The sequence below is a fragment of the Oncorhynchus keta genome, chromosome 23 (genome assembly GCF_023373465.1).
Source record: "Oncorhynchus keta strain PuntledgeMale-10-30-2019 chromosome 23, Oket_V2, whole genome shotgun sequence".
Taxonomy (NCBI): Eukaryota; Metazoa; Chordata; class Actinopteri; order Salmoniformes; family Salmonidae; genus Oncorhynchus; species Oncorhynchus keta.
This window is the reverse complement of record NC_068443.1, coordinates 20,359,071-20,381,570: the sequence shown is the minus strand read 5'-3', so window position 1 is coordinate 20,381,570 and position 22,500 is coordinate 20,359,071. Positions and strand designations below refer to the sequence as shown.

General features: G+C 57.5%; 1 protein-coding gene across 1 annotated transcript in view; it reads left to right on the top strand.

The window, feature by feature from the left end:
* LOC118401968 (arf-GAP with GTPase, ANK repeat and PH domain-containing protein 3-like) overlaps positions 1 to 22,500 on the top strand; it is a 394,943-nt gene that overhangs the window by 65,842 nt on the left and 306,601 nt on the right. The gene's annotated exons all lie outside the window — the stretch shown is intronic.

Below are 22,500 nucleotides of genomic sequence, written 5' to 3'. Positions count from 1 at the left end.
GTCTCTCTCTCTCTGTCGGTCGGTGTCTCTCTCTCTCTGTCAGTCGGTGTTTCTCTCTCTCTGTCGGTCGGTGTCTCTCTCTCTCTCTCTGTCGGTCGGTGTCTCTCTCTCTCTCTCTGTCGGTCGGTGTCTCTCTCTCTCTCTCTGTCGGTCGGTGTCTCTCTCTCTCTCTCTCTCTCTCTCTCTCTGTCGGTCGGTGTGTCTCTCTCTCTCTCTGTCGGTCGGTGTCTCTCTCTCTCTCTCTGTCGGTCGGTCGGTGTCTCTCTCTCTCTCTGTCGGTCGGTGTCTCTCTCTGTCGGTCTCTCTCTCTCTCTGTCGGTCGGTGTCTCTCTCTCTCTCTCTGTTGGTCGGTGTCTCTCTCTCTCTCTCTGTCGGTCGGTGTCTCTCTCTCTCTCTGTCGGTCGGTGACTCTCTCTCTCTCTGTCGGTCGGTGTCTCTCTCTCTCTCTCGGTCGGTCGGTCTCTCTCTCTCTGTCGGTCGGGCTCTCTCCCTCTGTCGGTCGGGCTCGGTCTCTCTCTCGTTCTGTCGGTCTCTCGTTCTGTCGGTCTCTCTCTCTCTCGTTCGGTCGTTCTGTCTCTCTCTCTCTGTCGGTCGGTGTCTCTCTCTCTCTGTCGGTCGGTGTGTCTCTCTCTCTCTGTCGGTCGGTGTTTCTCTCTCTCTGTCGGTCGGTGTCTCTCTCTCTCTCTCTCTGTCGGTCGGTGTCTCTCTCTCTCTCTCTCTGTCGGTCGGTGTCTCTCTCTCTCTCTCTGTCGGTCGGTGTCTCTCTCTCTCTCTCTCTCTCTGTCGGTCGGTCGGTGTCTCTCTCTCTCTCTCTCTCGGTCGGTCGGTGTCTCTCTCTCTCTCTCTGTCGGTCGGTGTCTCTCTCTCTCTCTCTGTCGGTCGGTCGGTGTCTCTCTCTCTCTCTCTGTCGGTCGGTCGGTGTCTCTCTCTCTCTCTCTGTTGGTCGGTCGGTGTCTCTCTCTCTCTCTGTCGGTCGGTGTCTCTCTCTGTCGGTCGGTGTCTCTCTCTCTCTGTCGGTCGGTGTCTCTCTCTCTCTCTCTCTGTCGGTCGGTGTCTCTCTCTCTGTCGGTCGGTGTCTCTCTCTCTCTCTGTCGGTCGGTGTCTCTCTCTCTCTCTGTCGGTCGGTGTCTCTCTCTCTCTCTGTCGGTCGGTCGGTCTCTCTCTCTCTGTCGGTCGGGCTCTCTCCCTCTGTCGGTCGGGCTCTGTCGGTCGGGCTCTCTCTCTCTGTCGGTCGGGCTCTCTCTGTCGGTCTGTCTCTCTCGTTCTGTCGGTCTGTCTCTCTCGTTCTGTCGGTCTGTCTCTCTCGTTCTGTCGGTCTCTCTCTCTCTCGTTCTGTCGGTCTCTCTCTCTCGTTCTGTCGGTCTGTCTCTCTCGTTCTGTCGGTCTCTCTCTCTCTCGTTCTGTCGGTCTCTCTCTCTCTCGTTCTGTCGGTCTCTCTCTCTCTCGTTCTGTCGGTCTCTCTCTCTCTCGTTCTGTCGGTCTCTCTCTCTCTCGTTCTGTCGGTCTCTCTCTCTCTCGTTCTGTCGGTCTCTCTCTCTCTCGTTCTGTCGGTCTCTCTCTCGTTCTGTCGGTCTCTCTCTCTCTCGTTCGGTCGTTCTGTCTCTCTCTGTCGTTCTGTCTCTCTCTGTCGGTCGGTGTCTCTCTGTCGGTCGGTGTTTCTCTCTCTCTGTCGGTCGGTGTCTCTCTCTCTCTCTGTGTCGGTGTCTCTCTCTCTCTCTGTCGGTCGGTGTCTCTCTCTCTCTCTGTCGGTCGGTGTCTCTCTCTCTCTCTGTCGGTCGGTGTCTCTCTCTCTCTCTGTCGGTCGGTGTCTCTCTCTCTCTCTCTGTCGGTCGGTGTCTCTCTCTCTCTCTCTGTCGGTCGGTGTCTCTCTCTCTCTCTGTCGGTCGGTGTCTCTCTCTCTCTCTGTCGGTCGGTGTCTCTCTCTCTCTCTCTGTCGGTCGGTGTCTCTCTCTCTCTCTGTCGGTCGGTGTCTCTCTCTCTCTGTCGGTCGGTGTCTCTCTCTCTCGTTCGGTCGGTCTCTCTCTCGTTCTGTTTCTCGGTCGTTCTGTTTCTCGGTCGTTCTGTCTCTCGGTCGTTCTGTCTCTCGGTCGTTCTGTCTCTCGGTCGTTCTGTCTCTCGGTCGTTCTGTCTCTCTCTCGTTCGTTCGGTCTCTCTCTCGGTCGTTCGGTCTCTCTCGTTCGTTCTGTCGGTCTGTCTCTCTCTCGTTCGGTCGGTCTCCCTCTCTCTCGTTCTGTCGTTCTGTCTCTCTCTCGTTCTGTCGTTCTGTCTCTCTCTCGTTCTGTCGTTCTGCCTCTCTCTCGTTCGGTCGTTCTGCCTCTCTCTCTGTCGGTCGGTGTCTCTCTCTCTCTCTCTCTCTCTCTCTCGGTCGGTGTCTCTCTCTCTCTCTCTCTCTGTCGGTCGGTGTCTCTCTCTCTCTCTCTCTCTCTGTCGGTCGGTGTCTCTCTCTCTCTCTCTCTCTCTCTCTGTCGGTCGGTGTCTCTCTCTCTCTCTCTCTCTCTGTCGGTCGGTGTCTCTCTCTCTCTCTCTCTCTCTCTGTCGGTCGGTGTCTCTCTCTCTCTCTATCGGTCGGTGTCTCTCTCTCTCTCTTTCGGACGGTGTCTCTCTCTCTCTCTGTCGGTCGGTGTCTCTCTCTCTCTGTCGGTCGGTCTCTCTCTCTCTGTCGGTCGGGCTCTCTCTGTCGGTCTGTCTCTGTCGGTCTGTCGGTCGGGCTCTCTCTCTGTCGGTCGGGCTCTCTCTCTGTCGGTCTGTCTCTGTCGGTCTGTCTCTGTCGGTCTGTCTCTGTCGGTCTGTCTCTGTCGGTCTGTCTCTGTCGGTCTGTCTCTGTCGGTCTGCCTCTGTCGGTCTGTCTCTGTCGGTCTGTCTCTGTCGGTCTGTCTCTGTCGGTCTGTCTCTGTCGGTCTGTCTCTGTCGGTCTGTCTCTCTCGGTCTGTCGGTCTGTCTCTCTCGTTCTGTCGGTCTGTCTCTCTCGTTCTGTCGGTCTGTCTCTGTCGGTCTGTCTCTCTCGTTCTGTCGGTCTCTCTCTCTCTCGTTCTGTCGGTCTCTCTCTCTCGTTCGGTCGTTCTGTCTCTCTCTGTCGGTCGGTGTCTCTCTCTCTCTCGTTCGGTCGTTCTGTCTCTCTCTGTCGGTCGGTGTCTCTCTCTCTCTCTGTCAGTCAGTGTCTCTCTCTCTCTGTCAGTCAGTGTCTCTCTCTCTCTGTCGGTCGGTGTCTCTCTCTCTCTCTCTCTGTCGGTCTGGTGTCTCTCTCTCTCTCTCTCTCTCTCTCTGTCGGTCGGTGTCTCTCTCTCTCTGTCGGTCGGTGTCTCTCTCTCTCGGTCGGTGTCTCTCTCTCTCGGTCGGTGTCTCTCTCTCTCTCTGTCGGTCGGTGTCTCTCTCTCTCTGTCGGTCGGTGTCTCTGTCTCTCTCTCTCTCTCGGTCGGTCTCTCTCTCTCTCTCTCTCGGTCGGTGTCTCTCTCTCTCTCTCTGTCGGTCTGTCTCTCTCTCTCTCTCGGTGTCTCTCTCGTCGGTCTCTCTCTCTCGTTCGGTCGGTCTCTCTCTCTCTCTGTCGGTGGTCTCTCTCTCTCTCTGTCGGTCGGTCTCTCTCTCTCTCTGTCGGTCGGTGTCTCTCTCTCTCTCTGTCGGTCGGTGTCTCTCTCTCTCTCGGTGTCTCTCTCTCTGTCGGTCGGTCTGTCTCTCTCTCTCTCTGTCTGTCTCTCTCTCTCTGTCTGTCGTGTCACTCTCTCTCTCGGTCGGTCGGTGTCTCTCTCTGTCTCTGTCGGTGTCTCTCTCTCTCGTTCGGTCGGTGTCTCTGTCTCTCTCTCTCGGTCAGGTCACTCTCTCTCGTTCTGTCGGTCGGTGTCTCTCTGTCTCTCTTCGGTGTGTCTCTCTCTCTCTGTCGGTCGGTGTCTCTCTCTCGTTCGGTCGGTGTCTCTCTCTCTCTATGTCTGTCGGTGTCTCTCTCTCTCTCTGTCGGTCGGTCCAGTGTCTCTCTCGGTGTCTCTCTCTCTCTCTCTCTCTCTCTGTCGGTCGTGTCTCTCTCTCTCTCTCTGTCGGTCGGTGTCTCTCTCTCTGTCGGTCGGTGTCTCTCTCTCTCTCTCTCTCTCTGTCGGTCGGTGTCTCTCTCTCTCTCTCTCTCTCTCTGTCGGTCGGTGTCTCTCTCTCTCTCTCTCTCTCTCTGTCGGTCGGGTCTCTCTCTCTCTCTCTCGGTCGGTGTCTCTCTCTCTCTCTTTCGGTCGGTGTCTCTCTCTCTCTGTCGGTCGGTCAGTGTCTCTCTCTCTCTCTGTCGGTCGGTGTCTCTCTCTCTCTCTCTCTATCGGTCGGTGTCTCTCTCTCTCTCTGTCGGTCGGTGTCTCTCTCTCTCTCTGTCGGTCGTGTGTCTCTCTCTCTCTCTCTCTCTGTTCAGTGTCTCTCTCTCTCTCTGTCGGTCGGCGGTGTCTCTCTCTCTCTGTCGGTCGGTGTCTCTCTCTCTCTGTCGGTCGGTGTCTCTCTCTCTCTCTCTGTCGGTCGGTGTCTCTCTCTCTCTGTCGGTCGGTGTCTCTCTCTCTCTCTGTCGGTCGGTGTCTCTCTCTCTCTCTCTCTCTCTGTCGGTCGGTGTCTCTCTCTCTCTCTCTCTCTCTCTGTCGGTCTGGTGTCTCTCTCTCTCTCTCTCTCTCTCTCTGTCGGTCTGGTGTCTCTCTCTCTCTCTGTCGGTCGGTGTCTCTCTCTCTGTCGGTCGGTGTCTCTCTCTCTCTCGGTCGGTCTCTCTCTGTGTCTCTCTCTCTCTCTCTGTCGGTCGGTGTGTCTCTCTCTCTCTGTCGGTCGGTGTCTCTCTCTCTCTGTCGGTCGGTGTCTCTCTCTCTCTCTCTGTCGGTGTCTCTCTCTCTCTCTGTCGGTCGGTGTCTCTCTCTCTCTCTCTGTCGGTCGGTGTCTCTCTCTCTCTCTGTCGGTCGGTGTCTCTCTCTCTCTCTGTCGGTCGGTGTCTCGGTCTCTCTCTCTCTGTCGGTCGGTGTCTCGGTCGGTGTCTCTCTCTCTCGTTCGGTCGGTGTCTCTCTCTCTCTCTGTCGGTCGTGTGTCTCTCTCTCTCTCTCTGTCGGTCGGTGTCTCTCTCTCTCTCTCTGTCGGTCGGTGTCTCTCTCTCTCTCTCTGTCGGTCGGTGTCTCTCTCTCTCTCTCTCTGTCGGTCAGTGTGTCTCTCTCTCTCTCTCTCTGTCGGTCGGTGTCTCTCTCTCTCTCTGTCTCTCTCTCTCTCTCTCTCTCTCTGTCGGTCGGTGTCTCTCTCTCTCTCTCTCTCTCTCTCTCTCTCTCTCTCTGTCGGTCGGTGTCTCTCTCTCTCTCTCTGTCGGTCGGTGTCTCTCTCTGTGTCGGTCTCTCTCTCTCGTTCGGTCGGTCTCTCTCTCTCGTTCGGTCGGTCTCTCTCTCTCTGTTTCTCTCTCTGTCTCTGTCGGTCGGTGTCTCTCTCTCTCTGTCGGTCGGTGTCTCTCTCTCTCTGTCGGTCGGTGTCTCTCTCTCTCTGTCGGTCGGTGTCTCTCTCTCTCTCTCTGTCGGTCTGGTGTCTCTCTCTCTCTCTCTGTCGGTCGGTGTCTCTCTCTCTCTGTCGGTCGGTGTCTCTCTCTCTCTCTCTCTGTCGGTCGGTGTCTCTCTCTCTCTCTCTCTGTCGGTCAGTGTCTCTCTCTCTCTCTGTCGGTCAGTGTCTCTCTCTCTCTCTCTCTCTCTCTCTCTGTCGGTCGGTGTCTCTCTCTCTCTCTGTCGGTCGGTGTCTCTCTCTGTCGGTGGTCGGTCTCTCTCTCTGTCGGTCGGTGTTCGGTCGGTCTCTCTCTCGTTCGGTCGGTCTCTCTCTCTCTCGTTCTGTCTCTCTCTCTCTGTCGGTCGGTGTCTCTCTCTCTCTGTCGGTCGGTGTCTCTCTCTCTCTGTCGGTCGGTGTCTCTCTCTCTCTGTCGGTCGGTGTCTCTCTCTCTCTCTGTCGGTGTCTCTCTCTGTCGGTCGGTGTCTCTCTCTCTCTGTCGGTCGGTGTCTCTCTCTCTCTCTCTGTCGTGTCTCTCTCTCTCTCTCTGTCGGTGGTGTCTCTCTCTCTCTCTCTGTCGGTCGGTGTCTCTCTCTCTCTCTGTCGGTCGGTGTCTCTCTCTCTCTCTCGGTCTCTCTCTGTCTGTCGGTCGGTCTCTCTCTCTCTCTGTCGGTCGGTGTCTCTCTCTCTCTCTCGGTCGGTGTCTCTCTCTCTCTCTCGGTCGGTCTCTCTCTCTCTGTCGGTCTCTCTCTCTCTGTCGGTCGGCCTGTGTGTCTCTCTCTCTGTCGGTCGGTGTCTCTCTCTCTCTGTCGGTCGGTGTCTCTCTCTCTCTCTGTCGGTCGGTGTCTCTCTCTCTCTCTCTGTCGGACGGTGTCTCTCTCTCTCTCTGTCGGTCGGTGTCTCTCTCTCTCTGTCGGTCGGTGTCTCTCTCTCTCGTTCGGTCGGTGTCTCTCTCTCTCGTTCGGTCGGTGTCTCTCTCTCTCGTTCGGTCGGTGTCGGTCGGTGTCTCTCTCTCGTTCGGTCGGTGTCTCTCTCTCTCTCTGTCGGTCGGTGTCTCTCTCTCTCTCTCTGTCGGTCGGTGTCTCTCTCTCTCTCTCTCTGTCGGTCGGTGTCTCTCTCTCTCTCTCTCTGTCGGTCGGTCGGTGTCTCTCTCTCTCTCTCTGTCGGTCAGTGTCTCTCTCTCTCTCTCTCTCTCTGTCGGTCGGTGTCTCTCTCTCTCTCTCTCTCTCTCTCTCTGTCGGTCGGTGTCTCTCTCTCTCTCTCTCTCTCTCTCTCTCTCTCTCTCTGTCGGTCGGTGTCTCTCTCTCTCTCTGTCGGTCGGTGTCTCTCTCTGTCGGTCGGTCTCTCTCTCTCGTTCGGTCGGTTTCTCTCTCTCGTTCGGTCGGTCTCTCTCTCTCTCTCGTTCTGTCTCTCTCTCTCTCTGTCGGCCGGTGTCTCTCTCTCTCTGTCGTATGTCTGTCTCTTTTTCGGTGTCTCTCTCTCTCTGTCGGTCGGTGTCTCTCTCTCTCTGTCGGTCGGTGTCTCTCTCTCTCTCTCTGTCGGTCGGTGTCTCTCTCTCTCTCTCTGTCGGTCGGTGTCTCTCTCTCTCTGTCGGTCGGTGTCTCTCTCTCTCTCTCTCTCTCTCTCTGTCGGTCAGTGTCTCTCTCTCTCTCTCTCTGTCGGTCAGTGTCTCTCTCTCTCTCTCTCTCTCTCTGTCGGTCTCAGTGTCTCTCTCTCTCTCTCTCTCTCTCTCTGTCGGTCGGTGTCTCTCTCTCTCTCTGTCGGTCGGTGTCTCTCTCTGTCGGTCGGTCTCTCTCTCTCGTTCGGTCGGTCTCTCTCTCTCGTTCGGTCGGTCTCTCTCTCTCGTTCGGTCGGTCTCTCTCTCTCTCGTTCTGTCTCTCTCTCTCTGTCGGCCGGTGTCTCTCTCTCTCTGTCGGTCGGTGTCTCTCTCTCTCTCTGTCGGTCGGTGTCTCTCTCTCTCTGTCGGTCGGTGTCTCTCTCTCTCTGTCGGTCGGTGTCTCTCTCTCTCTCTGTCGGTGGTGTCTCTCTCTCTCTCTCTGTCGGTGGTGTCTCTCTCTCTCTCTCTGTCGGTCGGTGTCTCTCTCTCTCTCTGTCGGTCGGTGTCTCTCTCTCTCTCTGTCGGTCGGTGTCTCTCTCTCTCTCGTTCGGTCGGTGTCTCTCTCTCTCGTTCGGTCGGTGTCTCTCTCTCTCGTTCGGTCGGTGTCTCTCTCTCTCGTTCGGTCGGTGTCTCTCTCTCTCGTTCTGTCTCTCTCTCGTTCGGTCGGTCGTTCTGTCTCTCTCTCTCTCGGTCTCTCTCTCTCTGTATCTCTCTCTCTCGGTATCTCTCTCTGTATCTCTCTTTCTCTCTCGGTATCTCTCTCTCGGTATCTCTCTCTCTTTCTCGGTATCTCTCTCTCTCTCTCGGTATCTCTCTCTCTCGGTATCTCTCTCTCTCTCGGCCTGTCTGCCTGTCTCTCGGCCTGTCTGCCTGTCTCTCGGCCTGTCTGCCTGTCTCTCGGCCTGTCTGCCTGTCTCTCGGCCTGTCTGTCTGTCTCTCGGCCTGTCTGTCTGTCTCTCGGCCTGTCTGTCTGTCTCTCGGCCTGTCTGTCTGTCTCTCGGCCTGTCTGCCTGTCTGTCTCTCTGCCTTTCTGTCTGTCTTTCTCTCTGCCTGTCTGTCTGTCTGTCTCTCTCGGCCTGTCTGTCTGTCTGTCTGTCTGTCTCTCTGCCTGTCTGTCTCTCGGCCTGTCTGTCTCTCGGCCTGTCTGTCTCTCGGCCTGTCTGTCTCTCGGCCTGTCTGTCTGTGTCTCTCGGCCGGCCTGTCTGTGTCTCTCGGCCGGTCTGTCTGTGTCTCTCGGCCGGCCTGTCTGTGTCTCTCGGCCGGTCTGTCTGTGTCTCTCGGCCGGTCTGTCTGTCTGTCTCTCGGCCGGTCTGTCTGTGTCTCTCGGCCGGCCTGTCTGTGTCTCTCGGCCGGTCTGTCTGTGTCTCTCGGCCGGCCTGTCTGTGTCTCTCGGCCGGTCTGTCTGTGTCTCTCGGCCGGCCTGTCTGTGTCTCTCGGCCGGCCTGTCTGTGTCTCTCGGCCGGTCTGTCTGTGTCTCTCGGCCGGTCTGTCTGTGTCTCTCGGCCGGCCTGTCTGTGTCTCTCGGCCGGTCTGTCTGTGTCTCTCGGCCGGTCTGTCTGTGTCTCTCGGCCGGTCTGTCTGTGTCTCTCGGCCGGTCTGTCTGTGTCTCTCGGCCGGTCTGTCTGTTTCTCTCGGCCGGTCTGTCTGTGTCTCTCGGTCTGTCTGTGTCTCTCTCGGCCGGTCTGTCTGTGTCTCTCGGCCGGTCTGCCTGTCTGTCTCTCTGCCTTTCTGTCTGTATGTCTCTCGGCCTGTCTGTCTGTCTGTCTGTCTGTCTCTCGGCCTGTCTGTCTCTCGGCCTGTCTGTCTCTCGGCCTGTCTGTCTCTCGGCCTGTCTGTCTCTCGGCCTGCCTGTCTGTGTCTCTCGGCCGGCCTGTCTGTGTCTCTCGGCCGGTCTGTCTGTGTCTCTCGGCCGGCCTGTCTGTGTCTCTCGGCCGGTCTGTCTGTGTCTCTCGGCCGGTCTGTCTGTGTCTCTCGGTCGGTCTGTCTGTGTCTCTCTGTCGGTCGGTGTCTCTCGGTCTGTCTGTGTCTCTCTCCGGTCTGTCTGTGTCTCTCTCTGTCGGTCTGTCTCTCTCTCTCGGTCTGTCTGTGTCTCTCTGCCGGTCTGTCTGTGTCTCGGCCGGTCTGTCTGTGTCTCTCGGCCGGTCTGTCTGTGTCTCTCGGTCTGTCTGTGTCTCTCTCTCGGTCTGTCTGTGTCTGTCGGCGGTCTGTCTGTCTCTTTTCTGTATGTCTGTCTCTTTTTCTGTATGTCTGTCTCTTTTTCTGTATGTCGGTCTCTTTTTCTGTCTGTCTGTCTCTTTTTGTGTCTCTCGGTCTGTCTCTCTGGTCGGTCTGTCTGTCTCTCGGCCTGTCTGTCTCTCGGCCTGTCTGTCTCTCGGCCTGTCTGTCTCTCTCGCCTGTCTGTCTCTCGTGTCTCTCGGCAGTCTGTCTCTGTCTCTCGGTCGGTCTGTCTCTCTCGGTCTCTCGGTCTGGTCTCTCTCTCTCTCTCTCTCTCTCGGTCGGTCTCTCTCTCTCTCTCTCGGTCGGTCTCTCTCTCTCTCTCTCTCTCTCGGTCGGTCTCTCTCTCTCTCTCTCTCTCGGTCTGTCTCTCTCTCTCTCTCTCTCTCGCTCGGTCTCTCTCTCTCTCTCTCTCGGTCGGTCTCTCTCTCTCTCTCTCTCTCGGTCGGTCTGTCTCTCTCTCTCTCTCGGTCGGTCTGTCTCTCTCTCTCTCGGTCGGTCTGTCTCTCTCTCTCTGTCGGTCGGTCTGTCTCTCTCTCGGTCGGTCGGTCTGTCTCTCTCTCGGTCGGTCGGTCGGTCTGTCTCTCTCTCGGTCGGTCGGTCTGTCTCTCTCTCTCTCGGTGGCGGTCTGTCTCTCTCTCTCTCTCGGTCGGTCTGTCTCTCGGTCGGTCTCGGTCTCTCTCTGTCGTTCTGTCTCTCTCCCTGTCGGTCACTCTCTCTCTCTCGGTCACTCTCTCTCTCTCTCTCTCTCACTCTCTCTCTCGGTCACTCCCTCTCTCTCGGTCACTCTCTCTCGGCCGGTCGGTGTGTCTCTCGGCCGGTCGGTGTGTCTCTCTCGGCCGGTCTGTCTCTCGGTCTGTCTCTCTCGGCTGGTCTGTCTGTCTCTTTTTCTGTATGTCTGTCTCCCTCTCTCTCTGTCGGTCGGTTGGTCTCTCTCTCTCTGTCGGTCTCTCTCTCTCTCTCGGTCGGTCTCTCTCTGTCGTTCTGTCTCTCTCTTGGTCGGTCTTCTCTCTCTGTCGGTTGGTCTCTCTCCCTGTCGTTCTGTCTCTCTCTCGTTCTGTCGGTCGGTCTGTGTCTGTCTGTCTCTCGGTCGGTCTGTCTGTCTCTCTCTCGGTATCTCTCTCTCTCTCTCTCGGTCTCGGTCTCTGCCGGTCTGTCTCTCGGCCTGTCTGTCTGTCTCTCTGTCTGTCTCTCGGTCTGTCTGTCTGTCTGTCTGTCTGTCTGTCTGTCTGCCTGTCTGTCTGCCTGTCTGTCTGCCTGCCTGTCTGCCTGCTGTCTGTCTCTCTCGGCCTGCCTGTCTGTCTCTCGGTCGGTCTGTCTGTCTCTCGGTCGGTCTGTCTGTCTCTCGGTCGGTCTGTCTGTCTCTTGGTCGGTCTGTCGGTCGGTCTGTCGGTCTGTCTCTCGGTCGGTCTGTCTGTCTCTCAGTCGGTCTGTCTCTCGGCCTGTCTGTCTCTCTCTTTATCTCTCTCTCTCGGTCTCTCTCTTTATCTCTCTCTCTCTCGGTCTCTCTCTTTATCTCTCTCTCTCTCGGTCTCTCTCTTTATCTCTCTCTCTCTCTCGGTCTCTCTATCTCTCTATCTCTCGCTCTCTCTGTCTCTCTCTTTATCTCTCTCTCTCTCGGTCTCTCTCTTTATCTCTCTCTCTCTCGGTCTCTCTCTTTATCTCTCTCTCTCTCGGTCTCTCTCTGTATCTCTCTCTCTCTCGGTCTCTCTCTTTATCTCTCTCTCTCTCGGTCTCTCTCTGTATCTCTCTCTCTCTCGGTGTCTCTCTCGGTCTATCTCTCTCTCTCTGTCGATCTCTCTCTCGGTATCTCTCTATCTCTCTCTCTCTGTATCTCTCTCTCGGTGTCTCTCTCTCTCTCTCTCTCGGTATCTCTCTCTCTCTCTCTCTCGGTATCTCTCTCTCTCTCTCGGTCGGTGTCTCTCTCTCTCTCTCTTATCTGTCTCTCTCTCTCTCTCTCTCGGTCTGTCTCTCTCTCTCGGTCTCTCTGTATCTCTGTCTCTCTCTCTCTCTCTCTATCTCTCTCTCTTGGTCGTCTGTCTCTCTCTCTCTCTCTCTCTTCTCGGTCTCTCTCTCTCTCGTCTTATCTCTCTCTCTCTCTCTCTCTCTTGTCTGTCTCTCTCTCTCTCTCTCGGTCTGTCTCTCTCTCTCTCTCTCTGTCTCTCGGTCGGTCTGTGTCTCTCTGCTCTGTCTCTCGGTCTGTCTCTGCGGCCTGTCTCTCGGCTGTCTGTCTGTCTCTCGGCCTGTCTGCCTGTCTCTCTCGGCCTGTCTGTCTGTCTCTCGGCCTGTCTGTCTGTCTCTCGGCCTGTCTGTCTGTCTCTCGTCTCTCGGCCTGTCTGTCTGTCTGTCTCTCGGCCTCTCTCTCTCTGTCTCTGTCTGTCTCTCTCTGCCTGTCTGTCTGTCTGTCTCTCTGCCTGTCTGTCTGTCTGCCTCTCGTCTGTCTGTCTCTCGGCCTGTCTGTCTCTCTCGGCCTGTCTCTCTGTCTCTCGGCCTGTCTGCCTGTCTCTCGGCCTGTCTGCCTATCTCTCGGCCTGTCTGCCTCTCTCTCTCTCTCTGCCTCTCTCTCGGCCTGTCTCTCTCTATCTCTGCCTGTCTGCCTATCTCTCGGCCTCTCTGCCTATCTCTCGGCCTGTCTCTCTCTCTCTCGGTCTGTCTCTCTCTCTCTCTCTCGGCCTGTCTCTCTATCTCTCGGTCTGTCTCTCCTCTCTCTCTGTCTGTCTCTCTCTCTCTGTCGGTCTGTCTGTCTCTCTCTCGGTCTGTCTGTCTATCTCTCTGTCTGTCTGTCTCTCTCTCGGTCTGTCTGTCTGTCTCTCTCTGTCTGTCTGTCTCTCGCACCTGTCTGTCGGTCGGTCTGTCTGTCTCTCTCTGTCTGTCTGTCTCTCTCTCTGTCTCTCGGTCTCTGTCTCTGTCTGTCTCTCTGACCTGTCTGCCTGTCTCTCTGTCTCTCTGTCTCTCGCCTGTCTGTCTCTCTCCTCTCTCTCTGTCAGTCTGTCTCTCGGCCTGTCTGTCTGTGTCTCTCGGTCCTCTCTCTCTCTTCGGTCGGTCTGTCTGTCTCTCTGTCTGTCTGTCTCTCTCTCGGTCTGTCTCTCTCTCTGTCTGTCTCTCGGCCTGTCTGTCTGTCTGTCTCTCGGCCTGTCTGTCTCTCGGCCTGTCTGTCTCTCTCTCGGTCTGTCTGTCTCTCGGCCTGTCTGTCTCTCGTTCTGTCTGTCTCTGTCTGTCTGTCTGTCTGTCTCTCGGCCTGTCTGTCTCTCTGGCCTGTCTGTCTCTCGGCCTGTCTGTCTGTGTCTCTCGGCCTGTCTGTCTGTGTCTCTCTGTCTCTCGGTCTCTCGGTCTGTCTGTCTGTCTGTCTCTCGGCCTGTCTGTCTGTCTGTCTCTCGGCCTGTCTGTCTCTCGGCCTGTCTCTCGGCATGTCTGTCTCTCGGCCTGTCTCTCGGCCTGTCTGTCTCTCGGTATCTCTCGGTATCTCTCTCTCTCTCTCGGTCTCTCTCTCTCTCGGTCTCTCTCTCTCTCTCTCTCTCTCTCTCTCTCTCTCTCGGTATCTCTCTCTCTCTCGGTATCTCTCTCTCTCTCTCGGTATCTCTCTCTCTCTCGGTCGGTCTGTGTGTCTCTGCCTGTCTGCCTGTCTCTCGGCCTGTCTGCCTGTCTCTCGGCCTGTCTGCCTGTCTCTCGGCCTGTCTGCCTGTCTCTCGGCCTGTCTGCCTGTCTATCTGTCTCTCGGCCTGTCTATCTGTCTCTCGGCCTGTCTGCCTGTCTGTCTCTCTGCCTTTCTGTCTGTCTTTCTCTCTGTCTGTCTGTCTGTCTGTCTGTCTCTCGGCCTGTCTGTCTCTCGGCCTGTCTGTCTCTCGGCCTGTCTGTCTCTCTCCTGTCTGTCTGTCTGTCTCTCTCTCTGTCTGTCTGTCTGTCTCTCGGTCTCTCTGCCTGTCTGTCTGTCTCTCGGCCTGTCTGTGTCTCTCGGCCTGTCTGTCTCTCGGCCTGTCTGTCTCTGGTCTGTCTGTCTCTCGGCCTGTCTGTCTGTCTGTCTCGGCCTGTCTGTCTCTCGGCCTGTCTGTCTCTCGGCCTGTCTGTCTGTCTGTCTCTCGGCCTGTCTGTCTGTCTCTCGGCCTGTCTGTCTGTCTCTCTGTCTGTCTCTCGGCCTGTCTATCTGTCTGTCGGCCTGTCTGTCTCTCGGCCTGTCGGTCTGTCTGTCTCTCGGCCTGTCTGTCTGTCTGTCTCTCGGCCTGTCTGTCTGTCTCTCGGCCTGTCTGTCTGTCTCTCGGCCTGTCTGTCTGTCTCTCGGCCTGTCTGTCTATCTCTCGGCCTGTCTGTCTATCTCTCGGCCTGTCTGTCTGTCTCTCGGCCTGTCTGTCTGTCTCTCGGCCTGTCTGTCTGTCTCTCGGCCTGTCTGTCTGTCTCTCGGCCTGTCTGTCTGTCTCTCGGCCTGTCTGTCTGTCTCTCGGCCTGTCTGTCTGTCTCTCGGTCTGTCTGTCTGTCTCTCGGCCTGTCTGTCTGTCTCTCGGCCTGTCTGTCTGTCTCTCGGTCTGTCTGTCTGTCGCTCGGCCTGTCTGTCTCTCGGCCTGTCTGTCTGTCTCTCGGCCTGTCTGTCTGTCTCTCGGCCTGTCTGTCTGTCTCTCGGCCTGTCTGTCTGTCTCTCGGCCTGTCTGTCTGTCTCTGTCTGTCTGTCTCTGTCTGTCTGTCTCTGTCAGTCTGTCTCTTGGCCTGTCTGTGTCTCTCGGCCTGTCTGTGTCTCTCGGCCTGTCTGTGTCTCTCGGCCGTTCTGTCTGTCTCGCGGCCTGTCTGTCTGTCTCGCGGCCTGTCTGTCTCGCGGCCTGTCTGTCTCTCGGCCTGTCTGTCTCTCGGCCTGTCTGTCTGTGTCTCTCGGCCTGTCTGTCTGTCTCTCGGCCTGTCTGTGTCTCTCGGCCTGTCTGTCTGTCTGTCTCTCGGCCTGTCTGTCTCTCGGCCTGTCTGTCTGTCTGTCTCTCGGCCTGTCTGTCTCTCGGCCTGTCTGTCTCTCGGCCTGTCTGTCTCTCGGCCTGTCTGTCTCTCGGCCTGTCTATCTGTCTGTCTCTCGGCCTGTCTGTCTCTCGGCCTGTCTGTCTCTCGGCCTGTCTGTCTGTGTCTCTCGGCCTGTCTGTCTGTCTGTCTGTCTATCTCTCGGCCTGTCTGTCTGTCTCTCGGCCTGTCTGTCTCTCGGCCTGTCTGTCTCTCGGCCTGTCTGTCTCTCGGCCTGTCTGTCTCTCGGCCTGTCTGTCTGTGTCTCTCGGTCTGTCTGTGTCTCTCGGCCTGTCTGTCTGTCTCGGCCTGTCTGTCTGTCTCGGCCTGTCTGTCTGTCTCTCGGTCTGTCTGTCTCTCGGTCTGTCTCTCGGCCTGTCTGTCTCTCGGCCTGTCTGTCTGTGTCTCTCGGCCTGTCTGTCTGTGTCTCTCGGCCTGTCTGTGTCTCTCGGCCTGTCTGTCTGTGTCTCTCGGCCTGTCTGTCTGTGTCTCTCGGCCTGTCTGTCTGTGTCTCTCGGCCTGTCTGTCTCTCGGCCTGTCTGTCTGTGTCTCTCGGCCTGTCTGTGTCTCTCGGCCTGTCTGTCTGTCTGTCTGTCTATCTCTCGGCCTGTCTGTCTGTCTCTCGGCCTGTCTGTCTGTCTCTCGGTCTGTCTCTTCTGTCTGTCTCGCCTGTCTGTCTCTCGTCCTGTCTGTCTCTCGGCCTGTCTGTCTGTCTCTCGGCCTGTCTGTGTCTCTCGGCCTGTCTGTCTGTCTCGGCCTGTCTGTCTGTCTCTCGGTCTGTCTGTCTCTCGGCCTGTCTGTCTGTCTGTCTCTCGGCCTGTCTGTCTCTCGGCCTGTCTGTCTGTGTCTCTCGGCCTGTCTGTCTGTGTCTCTCGGCCTGTCTGTCTGTGTCTCTCGGCCTGTCTGTCTGTGTCTCTCGGCCTGTCTGTGTCTCTCGGCCTGTCTGTCTGTGTCTCTCGGCCTGTCTGTCTGTGTCTCTCGGCCGGTCTGTCTGTGTCTCTCGGCCGGTCTGTCTGTGTCTCTCGGCCGGTCTGTCTGTGTCTCTCGGCCGGTCTGTCTGTGTCTCTCGGCCGGTCTGTCTGTGTCTCTCGGCCGGTCTGTCTGTGTCTCGGCCGGTCTGTCTGTGTCTCTCGGCCGGTCTGTCTGTCTCTCGGCCGGTCTGTCTCTGTCTCTCGTCGGTCTGTCTGTCTCTCGGTCGGGTCTGTCTGTCTCTCGGCCGGTCTGTCTGTCTCTCGGCCGGTCTGTCTGTCTGTCTCTCGGCCGGTCTGTCTGTCTGTCTCTCGGCCGGTCTGTCTGTCTCTCGGCCGGTCTGTCTGTCTCTCGGCCTGTCTGTCTGTCTCTCGGCTGTCTGTCTGTCTCTCGGCCTGTCTGTCTCTCGGCCTGTCTGTCTGTCTCTCTCGGCCCTGTCTGTCTCTCGGCCTGTCTGTCTCTGTCTGTCTCTCGGCCTGTCTCTGTCAGTCTGTCTCTGTCAGTCTGTCTCGGCCTGTCTGTCTGTGTCTCTCGGCCTGTCTGTGTCTCTCGGCCTGTCTGTGTCTCTCGGCCGGTCTGTCTGTGTCTCTCGGCCGGTCTGTCTGTGTCTCTCGGCCGGTCTGTCTGTGTCTCTCGGCCGGTCTGTCTGTCTCTCGGCCTGTCTGTCTGTCTCTCGGCCTGTCTGTCTGTCTCTCGGCCTGTCTGTCTGTCTCTCGGCCTGTCTGTCTGTCTCTCGGCCTGTCTGTCTGTCTCTCGGCCTGTCTGTCTGTCTCTCGGCCTGTCTGTCTCTCGGCCTGTCTGTCTCTCGGCCTGTCTGTCTGTCTGTCTCTGTCAGTCTGTCTCTGTCAGTCTGTCTCTCGGCCTGTCTGTCTGTGTCTCTCGGCCTGTCTGTGTCTCTCGGCCTGTCTGTGTCTCTCGGCCGGTCTGTGTCTCTCGGCCGGTCTGTCTGTCTCGGCCTGTCTGTCTGTCTCTCGGCCTGTCTGTCTGTCTCGGCCGGTCTGTCTGTCTCTTTTTCTGTATGTCGGTCTCTTTTTCTGTATGCCTGTCTGTGTCTCTCGGCCTGTCTCCTGGTCGGTCTGTCTGTCTGTGTCTCTCGGCCTGTCTGTCTGTGTCTCTCGGCCTGTCTGTCTGTGTCTCTCGGCCGGTCTGTCTGTGTCTCTCGGCCTGTCTGTCTGTGTCTCTCGGCCGGTCTGTCTGTCTCTCGGCCTGTCTGTCTGTCTCTCGGCCTGTCTGTCTGTCTCTCGGCCTGTATGTCGGTCTCTTTTTCTGTATGTCGGTCTCTTTTTCTGTATGTCTGTCTCTTTTTCTGTACGCCTGTCTGTGTGTCTCTCGGCCTGTCTCCTGGTCGGTCTGTCTGTCTGTCTCTCGGCCTGTCTGTCTCTCGGTCTCTCGGCCTGTCTGTCTCGGTCAGTCTCTCTCTCTCTCGGTCGGTCTGTCTCTCTCTCTCTCGGTCGGTCTGTCTCTCTCTCTCTCGGTCGGTCTCTCTCTCTCTCTCTCTCTCTCGGTCGGTCTGTCTCTCTCTCGGTCGGTCTGTCTCTCTCTCTCTCTCTCGGTCTGTCTCTCTCTCTCTCTCGGTCTCTCTCCCTGTCGTTCTGTCTCTCTCCCTGTCGTTCTGTCTCTCGGCCGGTCGGTGTGTCTCTCTCTCTCTCTCTCTCGTTTGGTCGGTCTCTCTCTCTCTCGTTTGGTCGGCCTCTCTCTCTCTCTCTCGTTTGGTCGGCCTCTCTCTCTCTCTCGTTTGGTCGGCCTCCTCTCTCTCTCTCGTTTGGTCGGCCTCTCTCTCTCTCTCTCGTTTGGTCGGCCTCTCTCTCTCTCTCTCGTTTGGTCTCCCCTCTCTCTCTCTCTCTCTCTCTCTCTCTCGTTTGGTCGGCCTCTCTCTCTCTCTCTCTCGTTTGGTCCCTCTCTCTCTCTCTCTCTCGTTTGGTCAGCCTCTCTCTCTCTCTCTCTCTCTCTCGTTTGGTCAGCCTCTCTCTCCTCTCTCTCTCTCTCGTTTGGTCGGCCTCTCTCTCTCTCTCTCTCGTTTGTCGGCCTCTCTCTCTCTCTCTCGTTTGGTCGGCCTCTCTCTCTCTCTCTCGTTTGTCTCGGCCTCTCTCTCTCTCGTTTGTCTGCCTCTCTCTCTCTCTCGTTTGGTCGGCCTCTCTCTCTCTCTCGTTTGGTCGGCCTCTCTCTCTGTCGGTCGGCCTCTCTCTCTCTCTCTCTCTGTCGGTCGGTGCCTCTCTCTCTCTCTGTCGGTCGGTGCCTCTCTCTCTCTCTCTGTCGGTCGGTGCCTCTCTCTCTCTCTGTCGGTCGGTGTGTCTCTCTCTCTCTGTCGGTCGGTGTGTCTCTCTCTCTCTGTCGGTCGGTGTGTCTCTCTCTCTCTGTCGGTCTGTGTCTCTCTCTCTCTCTGTCGGTCGGTGTGTCTCTCTCTCTCTCTGTCGGTCGGTGTGTCTCTCTCTCTCTCTGTCGGTCGGTGTGTCTCTCTCTCTCTCTGTCGGTCGGTCTCTCTCTCTCTCTGTCGGTCGGGCTCTCTCTCTCTGTCGGTCGGGCTCTCTCTCTCTGTCGGTCGGGCTCTCTCTCTCTGTCGGTCGGGCTCTCTCTCTCGTTCGGTCGGGCTCTCTCTCTCGTTTGGTCGGGCTCTCTCTCTCGTTCGGTCGGGCTCTCTCTCTCGTTCGGTCGGGCTCTCTCTCTCGTTCGGTCGGGCTCTCTCTCTCGTTCGGTCGGGCTCTCTCTCTCGTTCTGTCGGGCTCTCTCTCTCGTTCTGTCGGGCTCTCTCTCTCGTTCTGTCGGGCTCTCTCTCTCGTTCTGTCGGGCTCTCTCTCTCGTTCTGTCGGGCTCTCTCTCTCGTTCTGTCGGGCTCTCTCTCTCGTTCTGCCTCTCTCTCGGTCGTTCTGCCTCTCTCTCGGTCGTTCTGTCTCTCTCTCGGTCGTTCTGTCTCTCTCTCGGTCGTTCTGTCTCTCTCTCGGTCGTTCTGTCTCTCTCTCGTTCGTTCTGTCTCTCTCTCGTTCGTTCTGTCTCTCTCTCGTTCGTTCTGTCTCTCTCTCGTTCGTTCTGTCTCTCTCTCGTTCGTTCTCTCTCTCTCTCGTTTGGTCGGCCTCTCTCTCTCTCTCTCGTTTGGTCGGCCTCTCTCTCTCTCTCTCGTTTGGTCGGCCTCTCTCTCTCTCTCTCGTTTGGTCGGTCTCTCTCTCTCTCTCGTTTGGTCGGCCTCTCTCTCTTTCTCTCGTTTGGTCGGCCTCTCTCTCTCTCTCGTTTGGTCGGCCTCTCTCTCTCTCTCTGTCGGCCTCTCTCTCTCTCTCTCTGTCGGTCGGGCTCTCTCTCTCTGTCGGTCGGGCTCTCTCTCTTGTTCGGTCGGGCTCTCTCTCTCGTTCGGTCGGGCTCTCTCTCGTTCGGTCGGGCTCTCTCTCTCGTTCTGTCGGGCTCTCTCTCTCGTTCTGTCGGGCTCTCTCTCTCGTTCTGTCGGGCTCTCTCTCTCGTTCTGTCGGGCTCTCTCTCGTTCGTTCTGTCTCTCTCTCGTTCGTTCTGTCTCTCTCTCGTTCGTTCTGTCTCTCTCTCGTTCGTTCGGTCTCTCTCTCGTTCGTTCGGTCTCTCTCTCGTTTCGTTCGGTCTCTCTCTCGTTTCGTTCGGTCTCTCTCTCGGTCGTTCGGTCTCTCTCTCGGTCGTTCGGTCTCTCTCGGTCGTTCGGTCTCTCTCTCGGTCGTTCGGTCTCTCTCTCGGTCGTTCTGTCTCTCTCTCGTTCGGTCTGTCGGTCTGTCTCTCTCTCGTTCGGTCTGTCGGTCTGTCTCTCTCGTTCTGTCGGTCTCTCTCTCTCGTTCTGTCGGTCTCTCTCTCTCGTTCGGTCGTTCTGTCTCTCTCTCGTTCGGTCGTTCTGTCTCTCTCTCGTTCGGTCTGTGTCTGTCTGTCTCTCGGTCGGTCTGTGTCTGTCTGTCTCTCGGTCGGTCTGTGTCTGTCTGTCTCTCGGTATCTCTCTCTCTATCGGTCTCGGTCTCTGCCGGTCTGTCTCTTGGCCTGTCTGTCTGCCTGCCTGTCTGTCTCTCGGCCTGCCTGTCTGTCTCTCGGCCGGTCTGTCTGTCTCTCGGCCGGTCTGTCTGTCTCTCGGCCGGTCTGTCTCTCGGTCTGTCTGTCTCTCGGTCGGTCTGTCTGTCTCTCGGCCTGCCTGTCTGTCTCTCGGCCTGCCTGTCTGTCTCTCGGTCTGTCTGTCTGTCTCTCGGTCGGTCTGTCTGTCTCTCGGTCGGTCTGTCTGTCTCTCGGTCGGTCTGTCTGTCTGTCTCTCGGTCGGTCGGTCTGTCTCTCGGTCGGTCTGTCTCTCGGCCTGTCTGTCTCTCTCTGTATCTCTCTCTCTCTCTCGGTGTGTCTCTCTGTATCGCTCTCTCGGTATCTCTCTGTATCTCTCTCTCGGTATCTCTCTCTCGGTATCTCTCTCTCTCTCTCTCTCGGTCTCTCTCTCTCTCGGTCTCTCTCTCTCTCGGTATCTCTCTCTCTCTCGGTCGGTCTGTGTGTCTCTGCCTGTCTGTCTCTGCCTGTCTCTCGGCCTTTCTGTCTGTCTGTCTCTCGGCCTGTCTGTCTTTCTCTCGGCCTGTCTGTCTGTCTGTCTCTCGGTCTGTCTGTCTGTCTCTCGGCCTGTCTGTCTGTCTGTCTGTCTGTCTGTCTGTCTGTCTGTCTCTCGGCCTGTCTGTCTGTCTGTCTGTCTGTCTCTCGGCCTGTCTGTCTGTCTGTCTCTCTGCCTGTCTGTCTGTCTGTGTCTCTCGGCCTGTCTGTCTGTCTGTGTCTCTCGGCCTGTCTGTCTGTCTGTCTCTCGGCCTGTCTGTCTGTCGGTAGATCTGTGTCTCTCTCTCTCTTGGTCTCTCTCTCTCTCTCTTGGTCTCTCTCTCTCTCGGTCGGTCTGTGTGTCTCTCGGCCTGCCTGTCTGTCTCTCGGCCTGCCTGTCTGTCTGTCTCTCGGCCTGCCTGTCTGTCTGTCTCTCGGCCTGCCTGTCTGTCTGTCTCTCGGCCTGCCTGTCTGTCTGTCTCTCGGCCTGCCTGTCTGTCTGTCTCTCGGCCTGCCTGCATGTCTGTCTCTCGGCCTGCCTGCATGTCTGTCTCTCGGCCTGCCTGTCTGTCTGTCTCTCGGCCTGCCTGTCTGTCTGTCTCTCGGCCTGCCTGTCTGTCTGTCTCTCGGCCTGCCTGTCTGTCTGTCTCTCGGCCTGCCTGTCTGTCTGTCTCTCTGCCTGTCTGTGTCTCTCGGCCTGTCTGTGTCTCTCGACCTGTCTGTCTGTCTGTCCCTCGGCTTGTCTGTCTCTCGGCCTGTCTGTCTGTCTCTCGGCCTGTCTCTCTGTCTCTCGGCCTGTCTGTCTCTCGGTCGGTAGATCTGTGTCTCTCGGTCTGTCTCTCTCGGCCAGTCTGTCTGTCTCGGCCAGTCTGTCTGTCTCGGCCGGTCTGTCTGTCTGTCTCGGCCGGTCTGTCTGTCTGTCTCTCGGTCGGTCTGTCTGTCTCTCGGTCGGTCTGTCTCTCGGCCTGTCTGTCTCTCTCTGTATCTCTCTCTCTCTCTCGGTGTGTCTCTCTGTATCGCTCTCTCGGTATCTCTCTGTATCTCTCTCTCGGTATCTCTCTCTCTCGGTATCTCTCTCTCTCTCTCGGTCTCTCTCTCTCTCTCTGTCTCTCTCTCTCTCGGACTCTCTCTCTCTCTCGGTATCTCTCTCTCTCTCGGTCGGTCTGTGTGTCTCTGCCTGTCTGTCTGTCTCTGCCTGTCTCTCGGCCTGTCTGCCTGTCTCTCGGCCTGTCTGTCTGTCTCTCGGCCTGTCTGCCTGTCTGTCTGTCTCTCGGCCTGTCTGTCTGTCTGTCTGTCTGTCTGTCTGTCTCGGCCTGTCTGTCTGTCTCTCGGCCTTTCTGTCTGTCTGTCTGTCTCTCGGCCTGTCTGTCTTTCTCTCGGCCTGTCTGTCTGTCTGTCTCTCGGTCTGTCTGTCTGTCTCTCGGCCTGTCTGTCTGTCTGTCTGTCTCTCGGCCTGTCTGTCTGTCTGTCTGTCTCTCGGCCTGTCTGTCTGTCTGTCTGTGTCTCTCGGCCTGTCTGTCTGTCTGTCTGTGTCTCTCGGCCTGTCTGTCTGTCTGTCTGTCTCTTGGCCTGTCTGTCTGTCTGTCTGTCTCTCGGCCTGTCTGTCTGTCTGTCTCTCGGCCTGTCTGTCTGTCTGTCTCTCGGTCGGTCTGTCTCTCGGTCGGTCTGTCTCTCGGTCGGTCTGTCTGTCTGTCTGTCTGTCTCTCGGCCTGTCTGTCTGTCTCTCGGCCTGTCTGTCTGTCTCTCGGCCTGTCTGTCTGTCTCTCGGCCTGTCTGTCTGTCTGTCTCTCGGCCTGTCTGTCTGTCTCTCGGCCTGTCTGTCTGTCTCTCGGTCTGTCTGTCTCTCGGTCTGTCTGTCTCTCGGTCGGTCTGTCTGTCTCTCGGTCGGTCTGTCTGTCTCTCGGTCTGTCTGTCTGTCTCTCGGTCGATCTGTCTGTCGGTCGGCCTGTCTGTCTGTCTCTCGGCCTGTCTGTCTGTATCTCTCTCTCGGTCTCTCTCTGTCTCTCGGCCTGTCTGTCTCTCGGCCTGTCTGTCTCTCTCTTGGCCTCTCTCTCTCTCTCTCGGTCTCTCTCTCGGTCTCTCTCTCTCTCTCTCTCTCTCTCTCTCTCTCTCTCTCGATATCTCTCTCTCGGTCTCTCTCTCTCCGTCTCTCTCTCTCTCTCGGTCGGTCTGTGTGTCTCTCGGTCGGTGTGTGTCGGTCGGTCTGTCTCTCTCGGCCTGTCTCTCGGCCTGTCTGTCTGTCTCTCGGCCTGTCTGTCTGTCTCTCGGCCTGTCTGTCTGTCTCTCGGCCTGTCTGTCTGTCTGTCTCTCGGCCTGCCTGTCTGTCTGTCTCTCGGCCTGCCTGTCTGTCTGTCGGTAGATCTGTGTCTCTCTCTCTCTTGGTCTCTCTCTCTCTCGGTCGGTCTGTGTCTCTCGGCCTGCCTGTCTGTCTCTCGGCCTGCCTGTCTGTCTCTCGGCCTGCCTGTCTGTCTGTCTCTCGGCCTGCCTGTCTGTCTGTCTCTCTGCCTGCCTGTCTGTCTGTCTCTCGGCCTGCCTGTCTGTCTGTCTGTCTCTCTGCCTGCCTGTCTGTCTGTCTGTCTCTCGGTCTGTCTGTCTCTCGGCCTGCCTGTCTGTCTGTCTCTCGGCCTGCCTGTCTGTCTGTCTCTCGGCCTGCCTGTCTGTCTCTCTGCCTGTCTGTGTCTCTCTGCCTGTCTGTGTCTCTCGGCCTGTCTGTGTCTCTCGACCTGTCTGTCTGTCTGTCCCTCGGCCTGTCTGTCTCTCGGCCTGTCTGTCTGTCTCTCGGCCTGTCTGTCTGTCTCTCG